At 37.4% G+C, this 12,874-nt stretch overlaps 1 pseudogene; it reads right to left on the bottom strand.

The window, feature by feature from the left end:
• Positions 1-3,010: 3,010 nt before the first annotated feature.
• LOC117905863 lies at positions 3,011-12,490 on the bottom strand (annotated as a pseudogene).
• Positions 12,491-12,874: the final 384 nt, after the last annotated feature.

The following is a 12,874-nucleotide window of genomic DNA, read 5'->3' as shown; positions in this document are numbered from 1 at the left end:
TGTAAACCTCCAACATGATAACAAACAATTCATAATTTATTATGATGCTTCTCTCCCTTGAAATTCGGAACAACTCCTCCAAAGTCCTGTAGTTGACTCCCCTATTTTCTGGAGTTCCTTCCATTGTAAAGGTCTTTCCAGTTCCAATTTGTCCATAGGAAAATATACAGACATTGTACCCATCCAGCATGGAAGTCACAATTGGTGAAGTTTGTGCAAAAACAGCCTTAGCATATTTAACAAACCTGGAATTAAAACTTGTAAACAGTGCAAGACCCATTAACTAATTACTCCAGAGTAACAAGATCAAGTATGTGCTTGTTCAGGTTACCTTGGTCACTCCCAGGCCTGAACACATGGTCGAACTTAAATTGCTTCTTTAAAGAATCAGAGCAAATGATTTGAAGCTCATTTTCTCGAGATGAGTCAAAATCAACTATAGAAGTAGATCCATTAGCAATTTCAGCTTGATTTAAGGGTCTACATCTGCAGAAGACCCTGATGTTGCCTTTGAGTTAAATAACTTCATTGTACAGCCGCTTCCGTTCCAAGCACTCTTCAAGGTACTTCTTCTTCAGAAGCTCACTCTCTTCCAAATGTTTCTTCTTCAAATTTTCATACTCAATACCTAAAATCAAATAAAGCAAATCACAAACCAATCAAAACCCCCCTAGAAGAAGGATATAGAATATCAGTAGTAGTTAGTGAAGAAGACATACCAAGAAACAGAAGAGCATCATAAACTGCAGGCCCAGGAGAGGAATCTGCATTAATGCTCTTCACTTCATTACATAAAATTGTGTGCCCCTTCAAAGTCTGTCACATGAAGATTCAAAGTCGGTGACAAATAAATGAAGATGAATTTTCTTATGACACAAAACGTCCAGGCTCTGATTGGTTGCTAAGAAAAGGCAGGAAAAGAGAAGTAAAATTCTGAATCTTCAATTTTGCATTACTCTGCTTACTTAAAACGTGTTGTTCATATTTTTTGACAAACCTAAATTATGTAAAATATAAGATTCAAAATTTTCTCTTAGGCCGCCCTAATCTGAGCTTTCTCAGCATCTAAAGATTATGGTTAGGCTATAATTACCAAAACCGTACCTGAGTCTCGGTGCTCAACTCATCAATTTTCTGAGAAACCGGAAGTCTCTGGTTATGATCCAACGAAATTTCTTGGATTTCCATGGAAACATCATTCTCATCCATCTTGTCCCAATTCAGTTCAACTTTTTCCTGGAGCAACATCCAAAACCCTTGATCAACACACACATCACAGAACCCCAAAACCAACAGACTAGAATTTCAAATTCCCATCACTTCAGAGTTAAGACCCAAGAAAACAAAAACCACCCCTCAACTGCACCTAACACAACCACCTGACTGACCTTTTCTCAATTTCTTGAACCCAATAAAATAAGTTCCTCGGATTTCTCCTCCACATTCTCAGCATCCAAACAGTGCTCAAAACAACCAAATGAAAGAACGAACTACTCATGAATTCAAGACTGCAGACACCCAAACATCTTCTCGAACTCAAAAATCCAAGAAGACCAAAACAATTACCGTTTCTAGGGTTTATGCTTCTTAAATCAAAGAAAGAAAAACAAAAACATAAAAGAAGAAACTTTATTCAGAAATGGAACAAAGCCCTGTGATCTGAGAGCAATGCGATCGGAAAAGCGACGCCGTTTCGCAGATCGAAAAGTTGGAAGAAGAGAGAAAGGGTGGAATTGATGAAAAGGAAAAGCAGAGAAGACAGTGGATTCCTCAACGGTCACATAGGGTTTTTATAAGTTTGAATTTAATGAATGTGGGCTGTTGGACCGGGAGAGATTGCGCCAACGGCTATAAACTATGGCGCCTTTTTTCATTGGACACGGTAATTTCCAATTGTTTCTAAATTGGGGATGCCACGTCACTTAATCGGGGATGCCACGTCACCTCATTGGTTGCCACGTCGCTAAATGGGGTGCCACGTCACCTAATGTCCGGAAAAATATAGGTAAATGATCTGACATAAATTTAATATAAGATTCATTTTCTCATGAACCAAACAGTGAAGGGAAAAGGGAAGAATCTGAGAGAAGTGGTGAGAGATACCTGAGAGACTCTTGCTTGCATCTGAGACTAGTTCTGAGATAGCCTCTGGTACTCCGAGCGCTTAGACTCTCCCCAGCGGGGTTCTTGCAACCATTTCTTTCTCCCCCAGAGAAAACAATTCACAAATGGTGGGTCTCATATATCTCTATCTGTCCCTCCACCTCCCCCTCTCTCTCTAAAACTCTAAACACAACATTCATCACTTTGTCTCCCTAACATACGCATTTTCTCTCTCTAAATTATTTGCATTTTCTGTTTCGTTCTCTTTCTCTAGAACCAAACTGAAAGTGGAGGTCAAAGTCAAAACATTAGATTCTATCCCACCAGACACCTCATCCAAACGGTTAGTTTTCAAAGTGTTTCCAAGGGAAGTGAGACCCGAGTGATGAGAGCCCATATATTCACCGCCGTATGATCCTCTAGGGATATGCATCGGACACGTGGTGTGCATCGTGTGGTCCAGATGTAGGTAATTTGAAAATAGACCTCAAATCTTATTGTTAACATTAATAAGTGAATTGTGAATTATCGGATGATTTTTTAATTCAAGAATTTCTTCTTAAAATGGGAAATTGAATTATATATGGAAATAAATTTTTGTATCCAATCTTTTTATGATAGATTGATTGATGCATTAGATTGAGAAATATTATTTTACCAATTCCGGGTCATATTAAATTTTTTTATCAAAATTGTTAAAGTATATGATAGAATTTAGAGTCTATTTTAGCAGTTATTTTAAAAAACGTCTTTAATTTAAGAAATATTTTTAATTTTCTTGAAAACGCTTTGTGAGTAGTTACTCACATCTACAGAAGCTGCACTTGGGGTCATGCCTATTTGCAGGAATGACAATTTTTCCAAAGATTTTACCTATTACACTTGTTTGTAGGAAACCAAGAAACCGAGACAAGATTTCAACAAGGAACTGTTGATCTTAGTAAGAGGATACAATGGCAATAAAATCCAAAAGAACAAAAAATTGAAAAATGGATAGGGAGAGAGAGTTTGTCATTTTAGTGTAATTGATGATACAGGCTGAGACTTTATTCATACCCCAGTGGGTGATCAAGAAGGTACTAATGACCTTCTGTAATTTCTCATGCCGCCCCTCATCTTCAGTGGACTCCACACTAACTGTTTCCTTTGCAGGGCAATTATTGCTGGGTACTTTGACCTCAATGAACCTGCTTCCATAGGAGGACTACCCATGAATTTACTATTGCTCCTCATGGAAGTTGGTGTTGCCTGCAGCGATGAGCCCATGAATCTACTACTGCTTCTCATGGCAGTTGGTGTTGCCTGCACTGTTGCACCGGATGCCCTCCTCAATGGAGAGAAAATCCTTGATATACGCTGTATCCTATGTGGGTCCCTCACAAAGGATTGCCTGCCGACTGCACCTCTACTCTTTAATCGAGTGTTGAGGGGTGTGGTCATGCGTGAGTTTGATTCAGGGCGGAATGTTGCAATGGAGACTCGTCTCTTGGGCTGAAGAACCTGAGCTGTTGATGTTGGAGGAAGTCTGACAACAATGGAGGTCCGTCTTGGTTGCAAAAAGGATTTTGTATTGGTTGCTGCAGCTGTTGGTCTGAGCATGTTTTCTTTGTCATCTGTTGAAGCTGGATGGATGGAAGAGTAACTCATGATTTTGTGGGGTGGGATTGGAGATGGTGGGGGTAGAAATTGGAGATTCTTCTCAAGGGCATCCTCGGTTTTGAGGGACCTAAAGGTGGCTTTTTCTCTGCTATGGTCTTCAGTGGTTGTTTTAAAGATGATGAGGCTGGAGGTTTTGGACAAGCAGCAGCAATGGCACTGGTTTCCTGTTTTAATCTGGTTTTCCTTTCCTCTGCTAATTGATTTTCAAGGTCTCGAACCTGTTGAAAAAATTACAATCAACTATCTGTTTCAATGGCATGAAAACTAAAAAAAAACTGACAAAAGTTGGCTAGCATAAAACTTGAAAAGCATAACTTTAGGCATCTATTATTAAGATTGTAAATTCTTTTGTTGTATTTCAGATGCCATTCTTGAAGGAGAAAAATGAGTGGTTACCTTCTCTTGAAGACTTCTGCAGATATGTTCTCTGGCTGCAAGTTTTAATTGCAGTGACTGCAAGTTATCCTGTAATTTTTTTGGTTTCCATGTCATCATGCTTTAGCTTTTCTGTCTGTTCATAAACAAGACCTAAGTTCAGCCAGCTTGAAACTGCACAGAATTATTTTGGAAAAGTTTATTCTTATTTCCACATACCATTTGCTTATACTTGAAATTTTGGTGACATCTGCTTGTTTACGAACAGGACCACACTCAATTCCCTGGACTCTGCTGGCAAAGTTCAGTGAGCAAAGTGTCTCTCCTAAGTCTGCAGCACTTGGGCTGATCTGGACAAACATTAGGGTTTTGCAATCCCCTCCTGTATTTCAAGTTTTGGTTAGTGTTTTTCTTCATTTGAGAGAAAAGAATATAACATTTAGTTTATGCTTTATGGCAACAAAAAATTTGGACTTGGATTGTCCGCAGCTAAACCTTGAAAATTGGTGGAGTTACTAATCCTGGCATACCAAGATGCAGGAAGTAATATATAGCACAACGACATTAACAAATCACCCATTCAGTTCATCATAATGACCACTGCACTTACTTGAAGTGCAGTGCAGTGGCACATTGTAATCAGGAGCTAGAGAATTTGCAGGAAATCCAGCTATATAGGATCATCTCCAAATGAAATAGATGTTGAAATACAAAGACAGGAGCTCACCTAGAGAGCTCTGTAGCATATGAGTGAGCTTGGAGTTCCTGGATTTGGAGAGAAGAAATAAAACATATTTAATAAAATAAAATGAAGCATAGATTCACACAAAGATGAGAGAGAGAGAGAGAGAGAGAGAGAGAGAGAGAGAGAGAGAGAGAGAGAGATGTGCCTGTAAGGAATGTGGGTTATTTTAGATGCAAGGGCAGAGATAACATCACCTAGGGTTGAGAGCGATTTATTTATAAATTGAGATTCCTTCAACCTTTCACCTTCAGCTTCAATCCTCCCCACCTGCCCACTTCCAGCCAAGTCCGCTAGCCAGAGATGGCTTCTTGTCCTCTCCCCATTCACTAAATTCTCCCCCTTAACAGTCACTCTCAACAAGCTGCACACACAAGATTATTTGATCATTACCACAATAAAAGGGATATTTATCAAATATAGCTTTAACTTACTATGAACCACAAAACTAATGAACTGCCTTGATTTTGGTTATGCATGTTCATGGATGTATATAACACATTATCTAATTTGTTGACCAGAAGAAATCCATGGTTAGCTGACTCGTATAGTCATATATAAATAAACTTTTCAGAGGGCAGCAAATTACCAGTGAGAGTGGCTGCTGAGCTCATTAGCATTAGTGGATCCAACAGATCTAATTCGGCTTCCAGATTGAAGCAGTCCCCACACTTCATCTGTGCCATAAACACGAGCTTCAACCAGTCCTGGGACTTCTTGGGTTCCTTCTGCTGCTTGTTTGACCTCCAACCTAGATCCACATAACACATTCTATTTAGATCTATTTTAAGATAACATTCAAAAATGCATAATGGTTAGGACCAAATTTGACCTTAAATTTAATTTAAACACTGATTTTTGTTGTTTGTTACTGAAAAAAAACCATGACTAATTGAAACACTAGAACAAAACTCAATGAGCCAAGCCCTTGAGCAACAAGTTGCTTTAAATATGCTCTGTTTGTGTGCTCACTAGGCCATTAATATAGGAGATTCAACTGAAGTTCAACTTTTCTAGGTTTTGAGTGAAGCAAGGATATGTACACATAGGCCAACTGTGATCCCGCATTTTCACATGCGTTCCCACTCGATGTGTAAAAAACTAATTTTTTAAATAATGGAGTCGTCACTTATTTTTGTTTTATTTTTTAAAGGGCAAACAAAATTAAAAAGAAAAACCCTAAATGTTACTCCTGAAAGAAAAAACAAGTTTGTGAAAACTAAGTTGGGTCCGAGGGTCAAGTTACTTGTTAGGAAGGTACGACGAAGAACCGTAGCACCCCTCTAAGCCCTAGCAACTAGGTCTCTACTAAGTAAGTTGAAGCAATTATGGCAATTAATGGGTAAATAAGTGGATACCATGGATCAAAGTACATGTTAAAATATGCACTCTCAATAAGCAATAATCACAGAAAGTGAAGAACGTACCTTTATAGTTTATTAAGCGCTTCCATATAACAAGAAGATTAGTTCATAGGCAACAATGTCATAACATATACAATTTGCATTCTACTAAAGATCATTAAGTAAGGTCATCAACACAAAGATCAAACAAAGCGAAGCCAACCAATCATAGAAAATAAGCATAGATGCTAATGCACATAAAGAGGTACAGGAAGAAAGCATACCTTGATAACATTTAAAAGAGTTTTCATAAAAATAAGGTTAATTCACAAATAATAATAATGAGTTTAAAGAGGAATCAAAAACTAAACCTATATTTATATACTTAGCATGTCTCAAATCAAAGAAGGTTCACAAGCATGTTCAAAAGTGACCAAATTATCAAAAGCCAAGGAATTATCATTAATAGGGTAGAATATTGATTCATAAAATAAACTCTAAATAAATATCAAGAAGTGTTATTTCATCAAAATAAAAATTATGTAACATTTTTAACATATCCAGATCACTGTCCAAAATGCCAAATTAATTAATTATATTCCAACTACTATCAAATCTATTCACAAGTGGGTTGCTTCACAGAAAAATCAGAAAATGATCAAAACAAAGGACTCTACAAAATAAATCTAAAACAAATATCTAGAAGTCAAGTTTTATCATGAAAATTTTCAAAGAACATCTCATCCATGTCTAGTTTATCATCCAAGTGATCAAATTAATTAACTAGCTCTCATTTAGTACCAGATTTCATAATGATGATAATAGGTTATGTCTATTTAAAATGAAAAATAATCATAGGGCAATATCACATTTATAACATAGTTAAAAATAAGTAAACATCTCTTAGCTCCAGAAGAGCACTTGTGTAGTGGGTACAAGAAAAAAAATTATATCTCTCATTTTAGAAATTGTTTCTTAATATTTAGGTATCAAAAAACTTAAATTTGGGAAGTCTAGATTAAGGTAAAAATGCGTAAAAGAATTAAAGAGGATCGTTTAGTAATTTAATTTTTCAAAACAAAAAGCTCAATGTCCTCAATGATGGGTCAGACCTCAAGATCACAATATGCAAATGAAGAGATGACTTAAGTCTAAAAGTCAAACACAACACACGATGTGTGGTCCTGTGATGATAATCAAAATCTGGATGTATGATATAGACTCTAGTGTCATAAGGGTGTCCACGATGAGATGGCTACAAATATGACTAAAAAATTTATATCAATAATCCAAAAAATTAGTGAGGTGTGAAGAACAACACTATCACGGGACCAATACTCTATCTATAACAAGATATACCTGATTCACTTTCAACCCAAGCTCCATAAAGAAAATGATAAGGTGATAAGGGCGAAACCCTAAAAAAAGGTATGAATGTAAAAACAAGCCTTTTACCTTTCTATAATGAAAATGATAAGCATCGGGTTAAAAATAGAATCAAGTGAATCAATCAAAGAATAAAGTATCGGGCTAGTTGTAGGATGTAAAAAGGTGATCATGATCAATGAGCATATCCTAAAGTATCAAGCGGAGTGACAACAAACTAAAGAATGCTAACTCAAGAAGGAGAAAATTGAATAAGATACAACACAAGGGAAGCACGAAAAAAATACTCTGATCCGAACAATGGGCAAAAAACCAATACAACACGATAAGGTGGGCCACTGAAAATAAAAAAACCACTAAACTCTGAACATTCTAGAAAGAAACCAAATGGAGAGAGTATTGGATCCTAACTGTGATTAGAGTGACCTCTGAAGGCCCTCATATGCACCCATGTGTAGGATGGAAATTTCTAATAAAAGGATCTAAGCACAACCTTTAAGGACAAGGTGGCTCTAAAAAATAAGTGGGTGGGTTAAGGGATTCCCTAGCAAAAGCGATCGTACCCTCCGACGGTACACAACCCTTTGCACGCCTCCAAAGAGACGGGGTATGTGGACTTGTATTTTTCACGTGCGTCCCCACTCGTCAGTGAAACTTGATTTTAATGGTGAAAAAAATTAGTTTTTGAAAAATCGGAGTCGTTGTATTTTATTTTATTTTAAAAAGCGAAAAATAAAATAAGAAAGAAAACCCTAAAGAAATCAGTCCATAGTTTTAGAAAAGCATGTCTTGAAAAACCTGAATCTTGGTTTGGGGATCAGGTTACCTATTGGGAAGGTGCCTCTAGAGGTAGCACCCTTCTAAGCCCTAAAGAGGTTTCTATTGGTTAAGTTGAGGGAAATGTTGCAATTAATCAGTTGATTATGGATACCTAGATAGACTAAAGTGATTTGGAAACTAGCATGCCAAATAAGAAATCAAATCACAATCATAAAGGAGGGTTAGGTTGTGTGCCTAGACTGCTTCTCAAAAGCTATCATAAGACATCAAAGTTAGCTCAGAAATATGACACACAACATGCATTTCATCAAAGCAAATCAAACAAACATCTAGGCACTCAAGGATAGAATCTAACATAGATGTAGCTCATAATAACATGCATATTCATAGAATTCTGGAAAGTAGGTGATATAGAGAGCTTACCTGGGTAGCTAGCTAACCGCTTCAATGGGAAACAAGGTTAGCTCAACAATATTTATAAACAATCTCGTATATATCATAGAGAGGAATCAAAATCAATTAAATATCGAACGATCTCCTCATTTAAATCAATATCAAAGAAGATATCATGGATGTCAAGCTCCCACCAAGGCCCAATTAATTTTGCATGAGTTGATTCTATGAGTTCCATTATTTGGAACCATGAAATTTATTCATATTTATTGAAAATTGAGAAAATCAAGAAACTAGTTGAAAATTAAAGAAAATAGTGAAAATGCATGACATAAGGAAAATGATAGCAAATTTATTAAAATATGGGTTTTATTGTCTAGAAGGGATTTAAAGATGGACTTTTCAAAGATGGAAATGTTTAGTTGAAAAAGGATTTGAAAATTCAATTTAAAATAGTGAATTCCCAATCAAAGAAGCAAATAGAGGAGGAGGTGTGCACCGAGGTGACCGTGTAGGAGAAGAGCCCATGAGTGCACTTGAGACTGGAATTGCATTGCTGATGCTGGATCCTTAACTGCGTTCTGCTCTCTTTGGTGCCCAAATCAAAATTTCAAGCCTTTTTCCAAGCATTTTAGTCTGACAAGTTTTGTTGTGCCTGAGGAAATTGTTGCTGCAATTAAAGTTGATGAGAGGTCGAGGAGACTGCCCAAAGACTTCTGCTACTGCAGAATCCCGGAGTTTGATAACCATTTTGCAATCTGGAGGCTTCTATTTCATCTATAGTTTTTCTACCTTCCTTGGATGTAACTCTTGCTCAAAAGAATAAATGGCACATAGAAATCAATTTTTTTGTGCTTCATAGAACCATATCCTTCTCTCTTCAGGTGCATTGGAAATCCGAATTTTGGTTGTTAACACAGTACAATGATTGACCAAGGTTTCTGATTGGCCTATACTTTACTTGGGTCTTTGATGTAGGACAACCCTAGGATGGTTGCCTACACTAAAGGGTAGGTGGGCTAGGGTTTTATTTTTAGGGTGTAAGGAGAGGAACAATGAATAAATTTTATGGTAGAGAAAATTATAAGATAAGAAATAGAGAGAAAGAAGAAACAATGAAGAAAAGATGGAAAACCTTAGAGTCTCACTAAGGCCTTCTAGGAGTCTCACCTAGAAGAAAATCAATGGAGTCTCACCATTGAGGGTTGCACCTTTGCAATGAAAGAAAATATAATATTATTCATCAAATTCATCCCTTTGATTTACATTGATTAGCCTATTTATAGGCTTCTCTAAGAAATCCAAAGTCTACTAGGACTCTAATAACTTATCATGACTCAAATTCTAATTATATTATAACTCAACTAGCTAATCCTAATTAGACTCCAACAAATACCAATCCCAATTCAATTCTAATTAATATTAATCCTACTTAAAGTTTACTTAGGTCTTCCCTTTCTTCCTTGAATAAACTTTAAAAGGCTTTCCCCTATCAGTCTTCCTTTGGGAGGGAATCCAATTGCTTCTGGATTCTGGGATCCAGTGATTGAGAGAATCTCTAGGAGATTAGACGGGTGACAAAAGGTTTACTTATCTTTCGGTGGTAAGATAACCCCAAACCATATCCTTCTCTCTAGGTTAGCCTTGTTGCTTGACTGCAAGGCTTCTGATTGGCCTATACTTTACCTGGGTCTTCATTTGGGAGGGAATCCAATTGCTTCTGGATTATGGGAACCAGTGATTAAGAGAATCTCTAGGAGATTAGACGGGTGGCAAAAGGCTAACTTATCTTTCGGTGGTAGAATAACTCTTGTTCACTCATGCCTTTTCCACATTCCTAGCTACTTTCTTTCTATGTTTAAGATTCTCACTTCAATGGTTGTAAAAATTGAGAGATTGCAAAGGGATTTCCTTTGGTCAGGAGTTAGGGAAGGTAAAAAAGATCATCTTGTTAGTTGGGATGCAGTGTGTAAGCCGAGGGTAAAGGGGGTTTGGGGTTTGGGGTTTGGGAAGATTCCTTTATAGAATCGTGCTCTTTTAGGGAAGTGGTTGTGGAGGTTTCCTAGGGAGAGTACAGCTCTGTGGCATCAGGACATTCTTAGCATTTACGGGACACATTCAAATGGTTGGGATGCCAACACTTTAGTCAGATGGTCACATCGTTGTCCTTGGAAGGCTATTGCACAAGTCTTTCAAGATTTTTCTAAGTATACTCGGTTTGTCGTAGGAGATGGAGAAAGAATTCGTTTTTGGAAAGATTTGTGGTGGAAGGACCAGATCTTCAAATTCCAATATCCAAGACTATTTAGAGTAGTCATGGATAAATATATTCCTATATCTTCAATTCTCAGTTCTGATCGCCCATTCTTATGGAATTTTAATTTCCGCGTAATCTTTCTGATTTTGAGTTAGAAGATCTAGAACGTCTCATGCGATCTCTTGATTGTATGCATTTATCCACTTCGGCTTCAGATGCGAGATCATGGTCCTTATCTTCTTCAGGATTGTTTATAGTCAAGTCTTTCTTTATAGCCTTGTCCCAAATGTCTGATTTATCTCCATTTTTCCCTACTAAGTTTGTATGGAATTCTCAAGTCCCTTTCAAAGTGAAGGCCTTTGTCTGGCTTGTGGCACACAAGAAGGTAAATACTAATGACTTGCTACAATTGAGGAGACCCCACAAAGCTTTTAGTCCTGACATTTGTAAGTTGTGCATGAAACAAGGAGAATCAACAAATCATCTTTTCCTACATTGTTTTGTGTCGTTGGGGTTGTGGCATAGATTATTTCAGCTAGCCAAGATGGATTGGGTTCATCTGATAAGCATTTCAGACATGATGTTCATCAATTATAAAGGTTTTGGCAACTCCAAGAGAGGGATGGTTTTGTGGCAAAATGCGTGTATAGCTATAATTTGGGTTGTGTGGCGGGAAAGAACTATTAGAATATTTGAAGACAAAGCTAGGAATTCAGAGAATCTTTGGGATTCCATTCATTTCCTTTCTTCTCTTTGGGCTTTTTGTTCTGCAGTTTTTAAGGGCATTCCCCTTAACATGTTACAACTAGATTGGCTAACAATGTGTAGTTCCAACAGGACGGTCTAGTCAAGGGAGCTTGTTCGTAGTTTACATAGTGTAGTGTCTTGTTATCTTTTTGTGTTGTTTAGTTTCATCTTTGGTGGGAGGATTCCTCATCCTTCTATTGTACTTCTTTTTCTATCAATATATACATGTGTTGTTTCTTATAAAAAAAAAAATGATTGACCAAGGTTTACCATAGGCATGATATGCAAGATTCACAGGGGCGGCCTTATTGAGAGCTTTGGAATTTTTACGGTCTTTATATTTCAACTTCAGAAAATTATCTATAATAGACATTGCTTCAATACACTGGAAAAAGTTCAAGATGGATCTGCATGTGCACCCTTGAGTGGCTCAAAGATGACCCCATCAGCAACTCGAAGCCTATAGAATTCTCCTGCAGCATCCTCTGCTTCTCGGCTGCAATGAGAGGAGATATTGTCCCGGACAGACACTTCCAGCTTCAGAACTGCAATTTCCTTGATCAGATTTTCGGCAGGCTCAGGCATTAAGCTTGCATTTTTGGTATCATTTTCATAATTATGATCCGTGAAAGACCTGACAGTATTCAGCTCATTCTCTGACTTCTCCAATGAGTCTTTAGGATGAAAATTCCCAATTTCTGCCATTCCCAAACCTCAACAAAAAATTGGACAAATGTAACTCTTTGATTCTGATTGGATCCCGATATTATGAATGATCAACCTTCACCTTTCATCAGAGGGAGTGGTTCCATATTTTCTTCTCAAGTTCTCTTTCTTCAAGGCTATCTCGCAAATGGAAGTCCAGCTGACGTTGTTTCACTATCTGTCAACTCGGCTTTATAGTTCTCTCTATTGGACTCACCAAACTCCACTTCACCCTGACAAGCGTCATGAGTTCCTTATTCTGAAAAACTTGGTACAGCTCCATTAGGAATCTGATCTTCTGAAGAAGACGGATTCATAGAGACGAAGTTCTCAGGACCATTACTGGAATAGCCTGATGCGTTGCGCTACTCAAATTCGATAACT

The sequence above is a fragment of the Vitis riparia genome, chromosome 18 (genome assembly GCF_004353265.1).
Source record: "Vitis riparia cultivar Riparia Gloire de Montpellier isolate 1030 chromosome 18, EGFV_Vit.rip_1.0, whole genome shotgun sequence".
In the NCBI taxonomy this organism is placed as follows: Eukaryota; Viridiplantae; Streptophyta; class Magnoliopsida; order Vitales; family Vitaceae; genus Vitis; species Vitis riparia.
This window is presented reverse-complemented; position numbering and strand designations above follow the sequence as displayed.